Source organism: Suncus etruscus, chromosome 11 (genome assembly GCF_024139225.1).
Source record: "Suncus etruscus isolate mSunEtr1 chromosome 11, mSunEtr1.pri.cur, whole genome shotgun sequence".
Lineage (NCBI taxonomy): Eukaryota > Metazoa > Chordata > Mammalia > Eulipotyphla > Soricidae > Suncus > Suncus etruscus.
Window position 1 is genome coordinate 16,714,541 of NC_064858.1, and position 23,004 is coordinate 16,737,544.

Here is a 23,004-nt window from a genome sequence, read left to right on the forward strand (position 1 = left end):
CGTCCTTGGTCAGCGCATGCAAGGCAAATGCCCTACTGCTTGTGCCAGTGCTCCAGTCCTAATAATTATGATTTTAATAAAAGGATATGTTGGTTATTCTAAATTGTAATAAAATAAAATAATTTAATTTCAGAATTTTACAGAATACAATTGTATGGTTGGAAGCCATGTATTTCTATCTAGAGACATTTCTGAAGAAAAGAGACAATATAGGAAAATGGAGAAGAAAAAGTAATGGGTAATGTATAAAGTTAAGAGGAACATTAAATATAATTTTTATAAGTTTAGGCACTGTGATTTAAAAAGCTGTTAATAATAGTTCTAATCACACAATGTTCCAACTCCAAACCCACTACCCGTGTCAATGTCTTTCCACCAATGTCTCAAGATTTCCTCCTACTCCCAACCAGTCACTTTAGCAAATTTACATTAAAAATGTTAGTTGTTATAGTTTTGGTAATAATATTGTTTACAATACTATTGACTTAAGTTTTTGTTTGTTTACTTGTTTGGTTTGGAACACATCCAGAGATACTTGTAGCTCACTATTCTCTTTGTGCTCAGGGATCATTTCTGGTGGTGCTTAGAAATCCAGGACACAAACTGGGGTCAGCCATATATAAAGCAAGTGCTTTAACACTTGTGCCATCTTTCTGTTGCTAACTTTTTTTTTTTTTTTTTTGGTTTTTGGGCCACACCCACTGACGCTCAGGGATTATTCCTGGCTATGTGCTCAGAAATAGCTCCTGGCTTGAGGGGTCTATATGGGACACCTGGGTATTGAACCATGGTTCGTCCTTAGTTAGAGCATGCAAGGCAAATGCCTTACTGCTTGTGCCACCGCGTCGGCCCCTAACTTCTATCGTTTAAATGTACATTTATCTCAGCTCTTCACCATTAAAGTGGCCTAGGCCTCTGAACATTATAAAATTAATTAAAAATTAAGTACTTATTTACAATGAAGTAATTTTTATGTGAATGGAAAACATAGACTTTTTATTTCCAAAGATGAGTACAAATAAAGAGTACAGTTTAGGGGATTATTCTATCTGCACTTTGGATGTCACTGCTAGTATTTCAGAGTCAACTCCATTTGTAAGTTCAATTCCACTTCTGTTCCTGTTCCCAGAATATTTCATCTGAAGCACTTTCTGTCATTTAGTTGCCAGATTTCTTGAAATTGTTTTATTTGCTTCAAAGTAGGTTGGTGCTATGTTGCCAAAAATAGTCTCTGCCGCTCCATCACTGTAGAATATGTTATCAGAATAGTATTTGTGAGTAAAAAGCTAACATGTGGAAGTCAAATTAAAGAGGACATATGCACAGATGGTGGAGTAAAACATTAATTGTACTCTACTTTGTATTTCTTTACTCCTGCTAATGTGATTCAAAGTCACTATAAGCAAGACTATTATTTTTATTTTTAATTTATTTTATCTAAAGAGCATGTATGGCACAGTTGATATAGGTGATCATAATACATTTGTTTCAAGATAAGTGAGAGCAAAATTGTTTAAAAAATAATAAAAATATAAAAGGAAAAAAGAGAAAATAAATAGAGGAACAAGCACATTTATAAAAATGATTGTATCTACAATGAGGTTATTAAGTCATTGTCTGAAGTTTCTGCAAGCTTTCTGTGCCAGCTGAACACTGTCATTTCATTTGTGTCTGAATGCTAAGTGGACTCAGCTATACATGGTCATATAATTGGTATGTTACTATAAAGCTGACAGTGTGAAAGCAAAATGAAGTTGTCCAGGAATTCAAAGCACTATTACTAATACAGTCAGTGGCTTTGTGCGGAATGTTTTCAGCTGCTAGGTCTTTCAGAAGTATGAGAAGGTGTGTGTGGGAGAGAGGGTGCCCACACTGACTTCAAAATGTCCTGGTGATATTAGCCCAAATACTGGCATACTTGAAGTTTTGGTCAGTTTTACATCTCTGCAGAGCCAATACAGGAATGCTGAAGCAGGGCTATAAGCAAAGTGGTGATTATGGGTGGTGAGTGCAGTAGCCATGGCTTCAACGGGTGGCAGGGGGGTGGAGTTGGCCTGTCCTCTCTTCCAGAGATTGCCAGCTTTCAACTTCTTGGCCTTTGTAACCATGATTTTTCACAGCTTGATTTATATCTCTTTTGAGAACAGTGAATCTATGGAGCTAGCCAGGTGCAGACATGGCAGCTCTTTATTCACATTATGAAGAGAGAAAACCCTAGACTTTCATGTTAGTAATTTGGTTTCAGTTTCTTTTTTATAGTACCATGACATTTGTTACCCAATTAGCTAAGAGTAGCACAGTCAGAACTGATGATCAGAAATGGGTCCAAAGACTTGGCTTAATTTAAGTTCATTACCTCTCCTGATTGTGTTTCAACACTGGGTCACACCAATGGTAAAATATAGCTATTGATCTAACAAGCTCATAAGTTATCCAAGAATGTCAAAGATCAAAGAAATACCAGTATCTTACGTGGAGTCACTTCTCTGCTTCATTATATATATATATATGCTTCATTCATATATATATAATGTGTGTGTATATGAGAGAGAGAGAGAGAGAGAGAGAGAGAGAGAGAGAGAGAGAGAGAGAGAGAGAGAGAGAGAGAGAGAGAGAGAGAGAGAGAGAGAGAGCCCACACTCACTCTAAAAAGTCCTGGTGATATTAGGCCAAATACTGGCATACTTGGAGTTTTGGTCAGTTTGACATCTTTGCAGGAATGCTTAAGCAGGGCCATAGGCAAAGTGGTGATTATGGGTGGTGAATACAGTAGGCATGACAGTTTGGAGTACAGAAAGCAAAATCTCTTTCTGCTGGCCTACAAGGTGTAATTTGACTTGAATTAGAAAGAGAAAGATAAATGTGATCTCACTTTTATGTGGTAAATAAAGAAACAAAGAATAAAAATAGACCAAAATAACCCTTGCCTTTGAACTGCATTAGTTGTATGTTTTACTTTGACATTGCTTGAAATATTTTTCTGTTTAAAATGTGTACAAGAAAACTGGAACAATAGTACAGCTAGTAAAGCAGATAGGGCATTGGCCTTGCAAGTAATTGACCTGGGTTCAATTCCCTGCACTCCATTGAGGCTACACCTGTTAGTGCTTAGGTGCTATTCTGGCAGTATTCTTGGCAGCCTTGGGGAATGATATAGAATTTGAGGGATTGAACCCAGGTTAGCCATGTGCAAGACAAATTCCCTACCCACTGTATTATTACTCTGGCCCCTCTGTTTAATGATATTTTTGAAATAAATATTTCATATGCTAGATTTTCTGGGAAGTATTAACAATTTGTTTTGATAAGGAAGACAAGGACGGTGAGTAGGAAGGAGGGCTCCAGCCCCAAGAACAAACAAACAAAAAACCTTAGAGTTTATGGTCTGTTTGTATTTATGTGTGTGTATCTATCAGTATCTAGAGGTCATTATTGATAGATTTTTGGTATTCTGTTTATACTAGAAATAGTGATCTTTTTCTAAATAATCAAATGCAGGGGCCAGAATGGTGGTGCAAGAGGTAAGGCGTCTACCTTACATGCACTAACCTAGGACGGACAGTGGTTCGATCCCTGGTGTCCCATATAGTTTCCAAGTCAGAAGCTATTTCTGAGCGCATAGCCAGGAGTAACCCCTGAGCATCACTGGGTGTGGCCCAACCCCCCCAAAACAAACCCCCCAAAATTAAAAAAAATAATCAAATGCATATATATGTATATATACATGCACATAAATTGTATTAAATTGTGTAATATGTATGCATATACAAACACACATATACACATATTTATATGTATACATATGTATACATACAGAGTTAGAGTAATCTCTAAGCATATATATATGCTCTGTGCTCAGGGATCACTCCTGGTGGTGCTCAGGGGATTATATGGAGTGCGGGGGATTGAACCCAGGTCAATTACTTACAAGGCTGATGCCCTATCTGCTTTACTAATTGTACTATTGTTCCAGCTTTCTTGTACACATTTTTAAACAGAAAAATTATTTCAAGCAATGTCAAACAAAGTAAAACATACAACTAATGCAGTTCAAAGTCAAGGGTTATTTTGGTCTATTTTTGTTGTTTCTTTATACACCACATAAAAGTGAGATCACCTGGCATTTATCTTTCTCTTTCTAATTCAAGTCAAATTACACTTTGTAGGCCAACAGGAAGAGAATTTGCCTTCTGTACTCCAAACTGGTTTCAATTCCTCTTACTGCATATGATTGCCCCTTCACTCTAAGGAGTAATTCCTTAGCAGAAATCTAAAATCGTCTCCTCAGCACAGCTGGGTATATGCCCCTAAACAAAAATCAAAACAGAAAAACAGCAATAAAAAAAAAAAACAAATTTTACCCTGCAACTCCCTCTTTGGTGTTGCGAATGGTAATAGTTCATATTTTTAATGGCTGAAAAATGTTCCATTGTGTGGTTGTACTGCATTTTCTTTATCCACTCATCTGTTTTAGGTTTTCAGATCTTATCTATAGTAAATACTGCTGCAATGAAGGTAGGAGTTCATAATTCTTTTGAATTAATGGTTGTTTTTAGTTATTTATTTTTTAGGGTTTGGGGATTGAATTTACATCCTCTAACACAAAGCATACTCTCTGATACTCAGTCACATGTCTGACCCTTGATTTCGTGTTTTAATAATTTTTGGATAGATACTTAGGAGTGAAATTGCTGCATCATGTGGTTAGTCTATTTTTAACATCTTGGGAAACCTCACACTGAACTATATTACATTCTCACTGAAAATATTTATCATTCCTCTTTTTTCCAACCTTGTCCAATTTTGTTTTGTTTCTGGTCTTGTACAAACTATTTTCACAGAGTAAGGGGTATTTTATTTGATAAAAATGACTTTTATTTATATACTTAGTGGAAATTTGAATTTTTCTTGGGAGAAGTGTCTAATCAACTCTTCTGTCTATTTTTTTTTTTTTTTTAGGTCACACCTGGCAGCACTCAGGGGTTACTCCTTTACTCCTGGCTCTGCACTCAGAAATAGCCCAGGCAGGTTCTGGGACCATACAGGATGCCGGGAATCGAACTACCATCTGTCCTGGGTTGGCTGCATGCAAGGCAAACACTCTACCACTGTGCTATCTCTCCAGCCCCATTTTGTCTATTTTCTGGAGGGAATGGGCTAATGTTAAATTTAATGAGTTCTTTACATATATCAGATATGAATTCTTTGTTAGATGTATGATGTGTATTTTCTCCACTTTGGTAGAGTGTGTTCACTTTATGGTCTTTTCTTTGACTATGCAGAGGTCTTTACATGTGTTGTAATTATAGTTTTTCTGATTCCCCCCCTTCAAATACTGTGACTTACAATACTATTAAGGATAGTTTAATACATGGATTGTAACTGAACCATACACACCACTAGAGTGCCTGCTTCCTTTCAGCAATGTCCCAAGATTTTTATTTTTTACTTTAGTTTCCTTTGCTGTTAGTTTTGATTTCTCAAAGACATCACTGATATCAATATCTTAGAGTGCTTTGCTTATATTTTTCTCTCTGCTTTTTATGGTTCTGGTACTGATATCCAATTTTGTTTGTTTGTTTGTTTTGGGGCCACACTCATCTATGCTGAGGGCTTATTCTGGCTCCATACTCAAGGATCACTCCTGGCAGTGATCTAGGAACCATATGGGATTCTGGAGATCAAACACATGTTGTCTATGTGCAAGGCAAGTGCCCTAACTTGCTGCACTATCTCTCCAGCCCCTAAAATCCAAATATTTAATTTTGTTTACATTAACTTATATTTATGGTTTGTGATAGTGTCCTGATTCATTTTTTTTGTGATTGTGTAACCAGTTTCCCCAGACATATTATTTGAAGAGAATTTTCTTTCTTTATTGCATGCTCTTAGCTCCTTGGCTATAATTAAGTGTTGCTATAGAGTGGATTTATATTTAGACTTTAAATTCTATTCCATTCACATGAGTATTTGTATTTTTGTTTCAATAATAATACTTTTTCTAAATTACTGTAACTTTTAAGTGTAGTTTGAAATGTGAAAAGTGATATCTCCCATCTTTTATTCACCCCCTTTAGGATTTCTTGGACTATTTTGGCTCCTTTGTGGTTTCATACATAATTCAGTGATGTTTGGTGTATTATTTTTGTAATAAAATATTTTGGGGATCTTACACGATCAAGTGACTTTAGGAAAACCAATGAACTGCTTTGGCTATATTTATTTGAAATAATGGGTGTTATTTTCTTTTATATCACATTACTTTTCTACTAGACTAACATTGGTTTGAAACATTATGTAAGTTTAAGGTATGATAATATAATTCCATATTTGCACATACACTATACTCATCAGCAAAACTTTAGTTTTCATCTGTCGCCATAAAATTGATCTTCGTTGCTCTAATATATATTTTACCCTCTTTCCTTTTTTAAACTTGGTAACCACCATTTTGTTCTTAATTTCTGTGCTTGTTGAGTTTTATTTTATTTCCTAATAGCTCACTCTATGTATGAAATTCTTCTCTTTTATTTACTTGAAAATGTGTTGTTCCAAATCTATGCAATTTAAAAAATTAAGTTTAAATATACTATAACTTATCCTTAAATTATGCCAAATAGTCAGGAGCTGAGCAGAAAGTTCAAAGGACTATAGTACAAATGTTGCATACAGAGATTATGAGGAGCTTGATATCAGAGTCACAGGCCCTTCAAAGGCCAAGTGTCACCAGAAGTGGCCCCCGGACCCTAAAATCATTGCTGGGGAGAAACTCAGTAAATTTAACTCCAAATCAATTAAGTTATAAAATTAATTTAATGACATTTGCATTTCAAAAGACAACAAATTGGATATCTAATAGTTAGTATCCAACAAATGTTTCATGTGTTTTCATGTGCCGGGGTACTATTAAGAATTTTGTATAATTTATAGTTTCTAGTATCATTAAAATTTAAACTAAGAACTACCCAGTATATGATTGCTTCTATTTCATTATATGTAAAAAATGTACATTTGTTTGTGAAGAATAGGGAAAAGTAATGTATTTGTAATAAAAAATTGTGCTTTTATAGTTTTCCTAGGTTCCCTTTCATTAAAAAAAATGACTATAGAATATTACAGATTACGGGCCGGAGTGGTGGTGCAAGGGGTAAGGCATCTGCCTTGCCCGCACTAGCCAAGGATGGACTGTGGTTCCTCTATGTCTCATATGGTCCCCCAAGCAAGGAGCAATTTCTGAGCGTATAGCCAGGAGTAACCCCGGAGCGTCAATGGGTGTGGCCCAAAAACCAAAAAATAATATTATAGATTAATATTAAATGTTCTTGGAAGCTCTGACTGTTCTAGATTCTAGGATTAAAGTCATGTTATGTACTGTTTTATAATACAGAGATATAACTAATATTTGATTAAGGCTGTAAGCCTAATATGAAAAATGGATTCCAGATTTTGAAATACAATTGACATGCTTCCCTTGGTTTTATAAAGTAGAATATTTTCCTATCTTTATTTAATAGCATCTCTATATGAAATTTTTTAAATTTATTTATATATTTACTTACTTATTTTTGTTTTTTGGGTCACACCCGGCAGCACTCAGGGGTTACTCCTGGCTCTATGCTCAGAAATAGCTCCTGGCAGGCTCGTGTGTGTGTGGGGGGTGGACCATATGGGATGCCTGGATTTGAACCAATGACCTTCTTCATTAAAGGCAAACGCCTTACCTCCATGTTATCTCTCAGGCCCCAAATTTTTAAAATTTAAATGCAATATACAAGCATATGCTAGAAACAATTTTATTTTAGGGTTAAAATGGTTCTAAATTCAATCCTTGGAGTGAATCAATACAGGTAGTTCCTTCTCCTCCTCCTCCTCCGTTTGTTTTTTTTGGGGGGCCACACCCGGTGGTGCTCAGGGGTTACTCCTGGCTCTGTGCTCAGAAATCACTTCTGGCTTGGGGGACATATGAGATGTCGTGAATTGAACCCAGGTCCGTCCTGGGTCAGCTGCGTACAATGCTACCATTCTGGCCCTCTTCAGTTTCTCTCCCCACCCTTTTTTTTAAAAATGGAAATGAATTGTAATACAGAAAATGAAGAAAGCATTTTGCAAATTTCTCCCTCCAAAGGGGGCCTCTATTTGAGGCAATCAACAAGTTACACTCTCAGAGATGAAATGTTATATAGCTTGTACACCAAAATCAAAAAATGAAATGAAATTAAAAAATGAAATGGTTACCAAGGTAATGCAGATCAGGGGATCAAAGGTGAAGGGTCACATTATTGAAAAGAAATCCAAAGGGGCGCTACAACCTCATCTCTCATTTGTGTTCCAAAGGTGTCTCTTTTTGGGTAAACTTGAACATTTCGGCAGACATTCAAGCAGTTTTTCGGTAAAAAGATTTTTACATGACTTCTATTGCTGTTCCCATGATCACCTTCTAGAGGTGGCAGGGATTTGAGAATACAAGGTTCTAGTTCCGCAGAATACACTTTGGGAAAAGCTCTTCTCATTTGTTTTCAGTAGCCATTTCTCCTCTGCGTGCCATATCCTCCTCCTTCTCACAACCTGGACCCCTAGCGTGCCTTTTCAGGTTCTAAGTCTAAGATATTCAGTGCAGCTGCACTAGGTGTCTAGATTTACTTTATTATTAATTAATTAATTTATTTATTGCTGTTGTTGTTTCTATTTTCCGTCCACACCCTACAATACTTAGGGGTTACTTCTACTTCTGCACATAGAAATTACTCCTGGAGGGTTTCAGGGACCATATGGGGTCGAACCTAGGTTGGCCGCTTGCAAAAATGCCCTACTGCTGTGCTATGGCTCTGGCCCATCTCCTCCATGTTTTAAATAGTTGGCACAATGAATCCTTCTTCACTGTTGTTTTAATATTTCAGCAAAAACAAGTTGCTTTTCTTTTTGTCTTCATTAATTTGCTTTTGTTTCTTTTGAAAAACATATGGTGGTTCTTAAACTGAGTCCTTGCTTTGGTATTTGCTTTTGGAAGTGTGTGAAGGACCATGTCATGCCAGGAACTGGACCAGGATTCTAGAATATAAAGCATGTTTTATTTTGAAGGGTTTTCTAATTTGCTTTTAAGCAATTTGTCATTTTAATCAAGCAATTTGTCATTGTCTTGCTCAAATAAGATATCCAGGCATTCTCTTCTTAAAAATGAAAAATTAATTTTTTTAGGCAACATACTATTACAACATACTATTACAATAGTCTTTTATATTATGGGTTTGATATACATAATTCTCAAAACTCTCCATCACTGTCTTTTGTCACTTCTAGTCTATCTTTTTTCCCCCCTTTACTTGACTCTTCTCCTCATTCTTAGTTTGGTAATTTCAATTCTTCAATCAAAGGCAAAGGATTTTTCATCACTTGATATTTTTTATTTCCTGGTTTGGTTTTACTACATACCACAGATGAGTGTGATAATCAAATATCCGTTTTTCTTCTAACTTTTTTCAAAATATGGTGCCCTTTAGTCTATCCAGATTGCTGTGAACTGTAAGATTTTGTCTTTTTTTCATTGTTGCATTTATTTCATTGTATTTTAATACAACCACTTATTTTGATTGACCTGTTGCACATTTGGGTTGTTTTCATGTTCTGGCTATCGCACTTAGTGTTGCAATGCAACACTGTACATATATTTGATTTAATCTTTTTGTGTTCTTGGAACTGATGCCAAGAAATGAAATTAAATGAAAACAATATCCTATTTTTCCCCTTTGTTTTTTTGGCCTGCACCCTACAATATTCAGTGCTTACTTCTGACTTTGTGCTTTAGAGATAATTTCTGACAGGGGTGTGGAAAACCATATGGGATACTGAAACTGAACCTAGGATAGTCATTTACAAGGCAAGAAGCCTACCCACTATACTATCTCTCTCCATTTCCTGAAAGCTATATACTTTGTTTGTAGAAGTCTCTGTACTATTTTCCATAGATCTCAAACCAGTGACATTTCCACCAATGAGACAAGTTCTTTTTCATCATAGTCCCTCCATATTGGTTGCTTTTAGTCTTTTTGAATAAATATTATCTTCACTGATGTGTAATAATATTTCATCTTTAGATTTGCATTTGTCTAGTGATGACAATCAATTTCTCATATGCCTATTTGTATGTCTTCTTCAGGGAGCATGTATTCATATCCTCTCCAAATTTTAAAAAATGGGATAATTAGTGTTTTTGCTGTTCTTGTTGATCTTTGTGAATGTTTTATATACCTCAGATATTAGCCCTTTATCTGCTTACTATATCGAGTACAAATATTTTCTTCCAGACAATAGTATATCTTTTAAAACTTTAGTTTGAGTTTTTTTGATATGCTAAAACATTTTAGTTTGATATGGTCCCATTTATTTTTTATTGTTGACTTTGACAATAGTCAGGTAATTGAAGACATCTCTGAGGGCTTTATACTGCCTATGTTTTTCTCAGTTTATTTTGTATATTTGGGCCTCATCTAAATCCACTTTGAGTAAACTTTATGCATGATCTGATATACAAATAAAATTTTTATTTTTGGCACATGGCTATACAGTTTTGCCAGCATTATTTTTGGAGACTTATTCTGCTCCATTTCATGTATACTCCTTGTTAAGCTCCTTTGTCATGTGTTAATTGTTCATAAATTCATACATTTATCTCTGGCTGCTTGATTCTGTTCCATTGGTCTACAAGTCTACTTTCATTCTAGTGCTAACAGTTTGGATTACTGTAGCTTTATAATACAACTTCAAGTCAGGAAATGTGATGCCTCCAATATTCTTTCTGAGAATGTGTTTGGCTATTTGGAAGTTTTACAATTCTACACATATTTTAGTAGCATTTGTTATAAATCTTTGAAGAATGTCGCCTGTAATTTGATGGGAGATGCATTGAGTCTGTATTTTTTTTTGGAGGGGGGGGTCACACCCGGGAGCGCTTAGGGGTTACTCCTGGCTCTATGCTCAGAAGTCACTTCTGGCAGGCTCGGGGGACCATATGGGATGCCGGGATTCGAACCACCGATGTTCTGCACGCAAGGCAAATGCCTTACATCCATGCTATCTCTCCGGCCCCGAGTCTGTATTTTTATGTAGAAAAGGTACTTAAATATTTTTAATTCTCCCAGTCCATAAACATACATTTTTTTGTTTGTATTTTTGGTATTTTTTGGGCCACATCTGGCAGCATTCAGGGGTTACTCCTGCCTCTGTGCTCAGAAACCACTCTTGGCAGGTATGGGGGACCATATGGGATGCTGGGACTTGAACCCGGTTTCATTCTAGGTTGGCTGTACACAAGGCAAACACCCTACTACTGTGCTATTACTCTGGCCCCATATTTTTTCTTTTCTTTTCTTTTTTTTTTGTAGTCCTCTTCTGTTTTAAGAGTGACTTATAATTTTAGATGTTGAAGTCTTTTAGATCCTGTGTGAAATTGGTATGTAGATACTTACCTTTTAAATTTTTTTTGGCTTTTTATTTGTTTCTGGGTCACACCTGTCAGTGCACTGGATTTACTTATGGGCTCTGGACTCAGGAATTACTTCTGGTGGTGTTTCAGGGACCATTGGGATGCCAGAGATTGAATGAGTTGGCTGTATGCAAGGTAAATGTCCTACCCACTGTACTATTGCTCTAGCCCTGTACGTATTTTTTAGATTCCATTATATTTGGGTTGCCTTTTTGCCTTTTTCTCTTCCAGTTTGTCAAAGATTAATTGATTGCATATCTGGGATCATTTCTGGATACTCAAGTTTATTCTATTGATTTGAGGTCTGTCTTTATTCCAACGCCATGATGTTTTAATGATTATTCTTTGTAGTACAATTTAAAGTTTGGGAATGTGATGCCTCTCATCTTTTCTTCCTAAGTGTTGTTTTAGCTCTTCTTGGGAACGTATTATTCTAATTGAATTTTAGGGTGTTCAATTCACTTCTTTGAAAATGTCATGTGTATCTTTAGAGGGAGTGTATTAAATCCGTATAATGATTTGGGGAGTACTGCTATTTTAATTATGTTAATCCTCCCAATCCAAGAACAGGATATATCTCTCCATTTCATTGTGTCCACTTTTATTTCTTAAAGCAATGTTCTACAGTTTTCTTTGTATAGGTCCTTTATTTCTTTAGTTTAGTTGACACCAAAGTATTAGAATTTCTGTGGTGCTATTGAGAATGGGATTGCACTTTTAAATGTCTATTTCTTCTTTATCATTATTTCTTTATAAGAAAGCCATTGATTTTTTGCATTAATATGTTAGACTACCACTTTGCTATTATGAATATATTGTTTCTAGAAGCTTTTTGGTAGAGTTTTAGAATATTCCAAATATAGTATCATGCCATCTGCAAACAATGAGAGCTTGACTTCTTCCTTTCTTTCTTTCTTTTTTTTTTTTTTTGGTTTTTCGGGCCACACCATTTGATGCTCAGGGGTTACTCCTGGCTAAGCGCTCAGAAATTGACCCTGGCTTGGGGGGACCATATGGGACGCCGGGGGATTGAACTGCGGTCCTGATCCTTGGCTAGCGCTTGCAAGGCAGACACCTTACCTCTAGAGCCACCTCGCCTGCCCTGACTTCTTCCTTTCTTATCTGGATGCCCTTGATAATTTTTCTTGCCTAATTGCTATGTCAAGTATTTCCAGTAATATGTTAAATAGGAGTATGCGAGAGGAGCAGTCTTACCTTGTGACAGATCTTAAAGGAAAGACTTCCATTTTTTTCTCTATTAAATATATGTTTGCCAAAGGCTTATGGTAAATGGACTTGATTATATTTAATTCCCATCTTGTTGAGAGTTTTTTTTACTATAAATTAGTGTTGGACTTTATCAATTTTTTTCTCTGCATCTATTGATATGATAATGTTTTTATTTTTGTTATTTTTTGGGGGTCACACCCAGTTGCACTCAGGGGTTACTCCTGTATCTGCCCTCAGAAATTGCTCCTGGCAGGTACGGGGGACCATACGAGATGCCAGGATTTGAATCACAGTCAGTCTGTGGCTGCATGCAAGGCAAATTCCATACCACTGTGCTATCTCTCTGGCCCCTGTTCATGTGTTTTTTAAAATTTTTGATGTGGTAAATTTTGTTGATTTACTTGTGTATGTTGAACCATCCTTGCATCTCTGGAATGAATCCTACTTGGTCGTGGTACATGACTTTCTTGATGAGGTGTTGGATCCTATTTGCTAGGATTTTGTTTAGGATTTTTGCATCTGTGTTCATCAGGGATATTGTCCTCATTTTTTGTGGCAGGATGTCTAATTTCAGGATCAGGGTGATATCAGTTTCATAAATCTATTTGGGAGTGTTTTTGTTTTGTCAGTTTCCTGGAAAAGTCTAAAAAGTATAGGCAGTAGGTTCTCTTGAAAGGCTAGAAAGAATTCATTAGTGAATCCATCAAGGCCTTGGCTTTTGTGTTTGGGAAGACTTTTGTTTACCATTTTAATTTCCTCAATAGTTTTGGGTCTGTTTAAACATGCTAGATCATCTTGGTTCAACCTTGGGAAGTTATAAGAGTTCAAGAATTTATCTATTTTTCCAGGTTCTTATGTTTTGTACCATAGTTTCTCAAAGTAGTCTCTGATTACCCTTTAAATTCCTTTAGAATCTATAGTATCTCTCCCTTTTCATTTCTTTTCTTTTTTTTTGGGTCACACCTGGCAGTGCTCAGGGGTCACTCCTGGCTCTAAGCTCAGAAATTGCTCCTGGAAGGGGACCATATGGGATGCCAGGATTCAAACCACTGTCATTCTGCATGCAAGGCAAATGCCCTACTTCCATGCTATCTCTCTGACCCCTCCCTTTTTATTTCTAATTCCATTTATTAAGTTTCTATTTCTTTCTGTTTGCGTTTTGCCAGTGGCTTGTCAATCTTCTTTAATTTTTTCAGAAAACCAACTCTTGCTTTCTTTGATCTTTCAGATTGTTTTTATAGTTTGATTTCCAATTCATTGATTCCTGCTCTAAGCTTTATTATTTCCTTTTGTTTTCCTATTTTTGATTAATTTTGGTGATCACTTTCCAATTTTATAAGCTGTGTCATTAAATTATTCATGTAGGCTCCTTCTTCCTTCTTATTGAATATTTGCAAAGCTATGCATCTTCCTCTTAGTATCACTTTAGCTGTGTCCCATAGATTCTGATAATTTGTGTATTCATTTCCATTTGTTTGCAGGACTCTTTATTTTCTCTTTGATTTCATCTCAGATCCACTGGTTGTTCAGTAGTGAGCTGTTTAATTTCCAGCTGTTAAAATTTTTCCTCTGTTTCTGCTTTTTATTCACTTCTAATTTTAGAGTATTGTGATCTGAAATGTAGTTACATACAATTTCTATCCTTTTTATTTTATGTAGGTTTTTCTTTTTTTGGCCACATCTGATGACTCTCAATGGTTATTCCTCTCTATGCACTCAGAAATCACTCCTGGCTTGCGGGACCACATGGGATGCCAGAGTAACCGAACTGCGGTCGGTCCTAGGTCTCTAAGTATGTTTATGTAATAACATGTGGTTTATTTTGGAGAATGACCCATGTGCATTGGAGAATAACAAATATCTTGTGTTCTGGGGATGGAGAGTCCTATATATATCTAGTAGGCCAATTTATTCCATTGCTCCTTTCAATGCTAGAGTATATTGTTACGTTTTAGCCTCATTGTCCTATCAAGTAGTGACAAAGTGGTGTTCAGTTCTTCCACTACTATTGTGTTGTTATTGATATCTTTTCCTTTAGGTTTGTCAGCAGTTGTTTTAAATATTTTGCTGGTCCCTTATTGGGTGCATATATGTTTAGGAGTGTGATTTCTTTCTGTTATACATATCCCTTAATTATTAAGAAATGCCCATTTCTGGTCTTTACAAATTTTCGAGTCTAAATTCTGTCATCTGAAATTAGTATGGCAACTCCAGCCTTTTAAGGAGAGTTGTTTGCTTGAACAACCTTTGAGTTTGTGTCTCTGTTCTGACTATTCAAATGTGTTTCTTGTAAGCAGTAAAATATTGGATTCAGATTTTTGATCTATTTTTCCACTCTGTGTCTCTTATATGGTGCACTTAGAACATTGACTTTAAGAGAGATGATTGTCATGGGATTTAGTGTCATCTTTTAGTAGGACTTTGATGTGTCTTATGATCTGTTTTATCTTAAAGTAGATCTCTCATTTAGTCTTTTAAGGCTTGTTTTGTGTCTGTTAGTTTTCTAAGCTGTTCTTCATCTTGGTATTCTTGGTATCCTTGGAAGCTTGGTATCCTTCCTTCAATTCAGAATGTAAGTCAGGCTGGAGATTCATAATTTTGTTTAGCTTTGTCATTATATTCCATCACTGCCTTTGTGCCTTGAGAGTTTCTTGTGAAAAACTGTGATACATCTTAGAGATGTTCCTTTAAATGTAATTTCCCTTTTTAATCTTGCTTCTTTCAGTATTCCATCCCTACGCATGGGGTTCATCAGTGTGATTAGGATGTGTCTTGGGTGTCTTTCTTTGGATCTTTTTTGGCTGGTACTATTTGGGCATGTAGGATTTGGTTGCATGCACTTTTTAGCTCTGTTATTTCAGTCTGAATTTTTTCTCATTACAGCTTTCATATCTTCATGAGTCTTGGTTGTGCTCTGTTTAATTCTTTCCATGCTTTTTTTGAGTTCTTTCAACAGACTTCAGGTTTCTTATCCTATAACAATTAAATCCTATCTGAGGGGCTGGTGAGGTGGCGCTAGAGGTAAGGTGTCTACCTTGCAAACGCTAGCCAAGGAAAGGACCACGGTTCGATCCCCTGGCGTCCCATATGGTCCCCCCAAGCCAGGGTCAATTTCTGAGCTCTTAGCCAGGAGTAACCCCTGAGCATCAAATGGGTGTGGCCTGAAAAACCAAAAAAAAAAATCCTATCTGAGTTGCTATATCAATGGTGGTACTTGTTGGTCATCATAGTTACCATCTTCATTCTCTAAGCATGGTGGAAGTTTGCAGTGATTTGCCATTGTCACACTTAACAGTGTGGTATTTTCTGTGTTCTGTACTGGTGTTCATTGACTACAAAAAGTGTGCAACTACAGATAACTTCTCTGGCTTTTTCCTCTTGGCGGGGTCTTGCTCACATGGCTAGCCTGGGTTTCTGGGTGCCAGTGTCAGGAGGCTGAGGTTTTTTATCTTTTCCTCTCTTTGATTGGAACAAATTCACATTCTAACTTTCGTTATTTCATTTAGTCTATTTGTTTTTATTTTTCTGATTTTTCCAAGTATAAGATTAAGTCAAGGGCCCGGAGAAATAGCACAGCAGCGTTTGCCTTGCAAGCAGCTGATCCAGGACCAAAGGTAGTTGGTTCGAATCTTGGTGTCCCATATGGTCCCCCGTGCCTGTCAGGAGCTATTTCTGAGCAGACAGCCAGGAGTGACCCCTGAGCACCGCCAGGTATGGCCCAAAAACAAAAAAACAAAAAACAAAAAACAAAAACAAAAAAAGATTAAGTCAAAACATTGTATTTTAATAAATATCTGTCATATTTATTATGATTTTTTATTTTTCAAATATTAAAGTGAATAAAGTTATTTTTTGCTATGCTAGATTGAAGAGATGGTTTGAAACAAGAAATTCTTCTACTACAAAAGCTAATGTCCAGCTGAAGAACTAGTTTTTTCTATTATACCTCTTGGTTGTTGTTTGTACCTATGAAGTCTACTGATTTTCAGTATTGTGTGCATGTCTGTGTTTATTTCACTGTGTTTTTTTATGGTTTATAATAGTTTTTCAGACAATTCTCGAGTTCTCCAACCAAGCAATAATTTTATTTAATCATATACCTACAGAAAAATTTTAATCACATACATGCAGAGGAATTTTAAATTATGGTGTTGTTAAGTTGTATGGTTAGATTAATTTATGTGTGTATTTTTGAGTAAGCTGGCTGATTGCTTAATAAAAAGAAAATATAAGCTATTAACTATGAACATAGACAAAGAATCCAAACCTGTCATCACCACAAAACTCCATGTAAACAACTACTCATAACAATTAACCAAAAATTGTTCTTATATGCAATTATTGTGAATCAAACTTACTTTAATTTTGGGAAGGTAACACAATACATAATTCAATATTTGGATACTGATGATATTGAGGTGCTGCAGACTTCTTGCATCTCAGCAACTCTAGTGGGAGAAATATTTTTCATGAGAGGAAAGTGAGTGATCACGAGTGGCTGGCGGAATATGAAATATAAAATAATAAAATCACACACAAGCATGTGGGGTCAACACTTCTTTGGGCAGGTGTGTGACAAGTTTAATCTTTAAGCAGAGAGTTTTTGTAAGGGGTAAAGCCAGTCATAGGTATTGAGAAGAATGTTTACAATTACAAAGCAGAGTTTAACAGTAAACAATACATCAAGCTATGAGAGTGAGCAGTAAGAATTCTGAGTTACAAAGGAGAAGGTCATAAATCAAGGCAGCTCTAGTAACTAACTTCAGATGCAAACTAAGGGATTATTAAGAAGTAGAAAAAATCTAGGCACACGATCTTCACTGGGATGAGCTCTATTATTTTAGAGGTCAAGTGTAAGAAAGAGCTAAATCCACAAAGGTGTAGTTCCCATTTTCTGGGAAGAGTCAATAGCCCATGATCTGTATACTGGCTACGCCCTTGATTACCAGAAACTGAGGCTGCAAGGACATATTTGAAAAAGAGAAACATATATTGTCTTTGATTTTGGTGCTAAATATTATCCAGAAAAGGGGTTCTCTTAGCAATCTTTGGTGCTTGGATTTCTGAAAAAATTTGATTGAGGCCATATTTTGGTCTGTGATTTTACAAGGGAGATTGCCAAATATGACAGAAAATGTACATAGCATGGATTTATCTCTTCAGGAATTCCTCAACTATCCACGCAGGGGAAGAAATGACCACAACGGGTCTTTTGAGGAACCCCTTGGGTTTTTTTTTTTCAGTTCTCCACACCAGGGAAATCTGGGGATACATCTGGTGGGCCTCCTGAGTTCCTCTTAATGGAGATGTTTATGCATGGAGTGGCATTGAGGTAATTATTTTTATTACCATCACAAATATATTTTCCTTTAAAAATTTCCATGTCATTGGGCCCTGAGCAATGTTGCAATGGTTGGGCATTTTCCTTGCACACGGCTGATGCAGGATGGACCGCAGTTCAATCCCCTAAGCCAGGAGTGATTTCTGAGCACAATGTCAGGAGTAAACAGGTGTGGCCCGAAATCCAAAAAAATATTTTTATGTCCTTCAAAAGTTATTGTTCTTATTTTTATCTTTTAATAAATACATGATTATATTTGGGCTGATAAAATATTTTAATAAAATATGGCCTTTATTATTTGATTTCAGATTACATATTTTGATAATTAAAATAGTTCTATTAAGAGAAAATACTAATTTTAAGAAGAATGTACATTCAGATAGAGATGAGTGAGGAACTGAGAGAGAAAGAGAGAAAGACAGAGAACAAAACAGAAGACAGAGAAAGAAGATAGAGAATAAAAGAAAAAAATAAAGGAAATTTACATATTAAAAAGGATACAGGATAACCTAGAAGGGAGTCCTCTGACGTAGAATAGAAATGACTACCTTAACCTAGTATGTGGTTGACTTTAGAATGAATGTGCAAGATTACATTTGACAACTAAATTTTGTTGATAAGAAAAATGAAAAACAATAGAATTTTATCTCTGACTTTACTTATATAGAATTTGCTGTCATAGTCTTGGTCAGTGCTCTAAGAACTCAACAATCCATGCCTTTTGTGCTAAAATTATATTAACAAAATAAATTTAGCTGCTATGAGTGAAATTCATAACAATGTTGATTATTTGCTTACCTGCCATATAAGGATTGTTAAGATAAAGAAGACTGGGAATTTGATTTACTAGGCATATCTTTCATCTGAATGTGAAGGATATGACTCACTGACACTCAACCTAAAAGGCCTTGCCTGGAAAATGAAGCTTAACATTGCATAATCTAACATTTGAAAACATGTCCCAGAAAGCAGTTCAGAAACCAATTCCCATCTTGCACTCTTCGTAGTTTAACAGTGTTAATAGTAGTAATCACAAATTTTGTTTTTAATTTGTGAATTCTATTTGTGATAAATTTGTGAGGTGATGAGTTTCAAAATCACTATCATTTTATAAATGAGGAAAGTTAGGTTCACTTTTCCAGGGGGTGTGTAGGCAGTAATTGGTGGAGCCTGGAATGATTCTATCTAGATCTACATGGGAAGTGGGAGTGCAACGATTATATAACTTCATCTTTTAGAAAACTCAATTTTTTTTTTATCTATACAATGTGAATCAGACTTTTTGTGTAGTATTATTCTAAAAATAAAGTAGAATTGGAATGTGACTCAGGGGGTAAAAAGCTTGCCTCATATGTGATGTCTTAGGTTTGTTCCTCAACACAGCCAAAATAAGAAAAAAAGAAATCAAATAAAGTAGAGATTTGGATCAGTAGTTAATATGAACATGGAATTGAGTACATATTAATTTCATTATTTTCAGCTCCTCATTCTCAGTGCTTATAAACTATCTTTATAGACCTATAAGTATGGTATCAATCTTTTAAAGTTTAAAATGTTTGTTGTCTAATTTCCTATATATATATATATATATATATATATATATATATATATAACCACAAACTGAGATATTACTATGGAAGTCCTAACTATGGTAATTTTTCTGTGACTGATTTAAAATATGTATTTTTATTTTAGTAACTAATTCCTCCTTGAGTTAGAGTATATTTACAAGGTGACATCTAAAGGGCCTATAAGCAGCAGGCATAAGCAAAATCACAAAAATTCATTTATCTACCAACACATTTATGTAAGAGATTACACCACTGGTCAGGAATTTCCTGCTGTATGTCATTTTTTTCCTATGGAACTTTTCAATAGCTTGTAATGGGCTGTTGTGTTTCCTCTTTAGGCCTGGCTGTTATCAGTTCCACTCAGATATTCCTTCCTATTCAGTTTGGAGAGCTTTGTGACACTTACGAATGACTACATCTATTTTTCAATGATTAGAATACTGATTTATATTATAGGAAACATCATATTTGCTTCCCAGGCAAAGAACTGTTGTGAAATTCAGTTCATTGTAAACATGTTGATTATTTAAAATTTCAGGGAAATGGGGTTATAAAATCAAAAGACACATGTAAATATTGTAAGAAATAACTTCCTACTAAAATAATATATGATGACAACAAACAACAGGAAATTTTCTAGGTAGGTGAAGAAAAACATTCAAGTGTTTCTAATTAAGTATATCAAGCAAGTGAAAGTAGAGTAATATAAAAGAATATTTGAAGCAGAAATAGAAATACTATTGTAGAAAAATAGGATTTGAGTCCGGGTTTGTGACCTATTGTTTGAGCATGGACACTGCTTTTAGTGCTTTCAATTTTATTTTCCACAACAATATAAGTGGGCATTATATCATTTTTCTAAATCTCCGCTTTACTTTATTAGGACAAAGATTGGACTACAGAAAACCTTATTTAGTTTACAAATATGCTATAAAAATGACTCATACAACTTTATTTCAATATGGTTAAACATGCAAATTAAATCTTTAGCTTCAGGTGCATTGGTAGTGTTAAAAAAGGACAGAGTCAACAACAATGGAATCAAGAGACTCAAACTTTAACAATCTAAACTTAAAAATGAATCTGTTATATTGGCAGGCTGGGGGTAGGGGTGGTGGTATTGGATGTATTTGGGGAACATTGGTGGAGAAATGTGGAACTGATGATAGGATTGGCCATGATTCATTGTATGACTGATACCCAACTGTGAAGGACTTTGTAAATGACAATAGTTTTGGTAACAATTAAAATTAAAAAATAGTACAATTAAAGAAACAAGTTAACTTCATATTTTCTAACTTTTTTTGGTTTGCATATATTCATACTTTGGACACATCTCCCTCCCAATCTGGGGAAATGGCTTGCACATAGCTTGGGATACAGACTTTATCTTTTTTCTTTTTTTAAATAATTTTTATTGAATTACATAATGTGAATTACATGTCTTTCATAGTTAATTTTTTTATATTAATATATTTATTTAAACACCTTGATTACAAATATGATTGTAGTTGGGTTTCAGTCATGTAAAGAACACCCCCCTTCACCGGTGCAACATTCCCACCACCAATGTCCCAAATCTCCCTCCTCCCCACCCCACCCCTACCTGTATTAATTTTAATTAGAGAATTATATTCAGCAGAAGTTACTTTAATGAATTTCTTAGTACTCTAGATATGGAAACAACTCCTATTTTCTTTTCTTTCTTTTCAATTGTATATAAAAAATCTGCCAGAAAGTTATAGACTTACATTCTTAAACTGACTTTTGCATCAGTTAAATACAATTGTTCTGGGCCCGGAGAGATAGCACAGCAGCGTTTGCCTTGCAAGCAGCCGATCCAGGACCAAAGGTGGTTGGTTTCAATCCCGGTGTCCCATATGGTCCCCCGTGCCTGCCAGGAGCTATTTCTGAGCAGACAGCCAGGAGTAACCCCTGAGCACCGCCGGGTGTGGCCCAAAAACCAACCAACCAACCAACCAAACAAGCAAACAAAAAAACAATTGTTCAAAAGATTAAACATTCTGTTTGTTTGTTTGTTTGTTTGTTTTGATCACATCCAGTGATACTCAGCAATTACTACTGGCTCTGTATTTAGAATTACTCCTGGACCATCTGGGATACTGCGGATTGAACCTGGGTTGGCCACATGCAAGGCCAGTACCTTACATGATATACTAACTCTCCAGCCCCCAAAACATTTATTTTTATGACTTTTTTCTAGATTCTTTTTTTTTTTTTTTGGTTTTTGGGCCACACCCAGTAACGCTCAGGGGTTACTCCTGGCTATGTGCTCAAAAGTCGGTCCTGGCTTGGGGGACCATATAAGACGCCGGGGGATTGAACCCCAGTCTGTCCTAGGCTAGCGCTACCTCTAGTGCCACCACACCGGCCCCTTTTTTCTAGATTCTAAAAACTGAGTTAATTTCTGTAAATTAAGAAATTTGGGGCTAAAATATTAATAGTACTAATAAATAAAGGAAACAGCCTAAAGGTATATATTTTTGGAAAGGAAACAGAAAAATGATCAGTATTCATAAGTGATAGGATTGTTAAATTGGTAAAACTGAAATTTTAGAAGTAATAAGATAAATTAGCAAGAAGATGCTGGTAGTGAAAGGGTGCATTGGTGGAGGAAGTTGTAAATTGTATGAATGAAACCCAACAACGAACAATTTTGTAACTATGGTGATTAAATAAAGCAATTAAAAATAAAATTCCCAACACTGATAGTAAAATAAAACATGATTACAAGAAAATAGTAAGCACATGAAATTGAATAGCATTATTATAAACCAAAATTGCCAATAAGAAAACATGAGGGAAAAGAATGCCACTCTTAGGTAAACTCTATAAAGATAGTTTTTGTACTCATTGTTGTATTGGCCACTCCCAGAACAGTAATTGGCACATAGTAAACAAGAAACATTCAATGACTAAAAGAGTGGATAGTAAAATACTAATATCCTGAATTCATAAAATAGACTGGAAAGATAACGCAATGGACTGAGTTCATTCTTCACATGCAGGAGGCCCAGGTGGTTTGAGTCTTTCCCTACCTCCACTTTCCTCCACTGCATTCTTCCCTGAATAGAGCTGAGCCAGAAGTAGCCTCTCTGTACTACCATATATGGCCTTAAAAAAGACAAAACAAAAAAATCCACAAATTAAATGCAAAGTTAATATGACATATGTAGGACCTTGGTAAAGAAAATCATTACATTATATTGTGGGACGCAATGTTTAAAATAAAACACAATTGTACTAGAAAAGTCACTAGCTTTTACTTAGAAGTAATCAACTGTAAAGTTGTCAATCATTACTAAAATAATTATTTGTTTAATTTTAGCCCATTCAAAATACCCTAATTTGTTTTTACTTAA

General features: G+C 35.5%; 1 pseudogene; it reads right to left on the reverse strand.

The window, feature by feature from the left end:
- Nucleotides 1-8,310: 8,310 nt before the first annotated feature.
- Nucleotides 8,311-15,989, reverse strand: LOC126021993 (calmodulin-binding transcription activator 1-like; annotated as a pseudogene).
- Nucleotides 15,990-23,004: the final 7,015 nt, after the last annotated feature.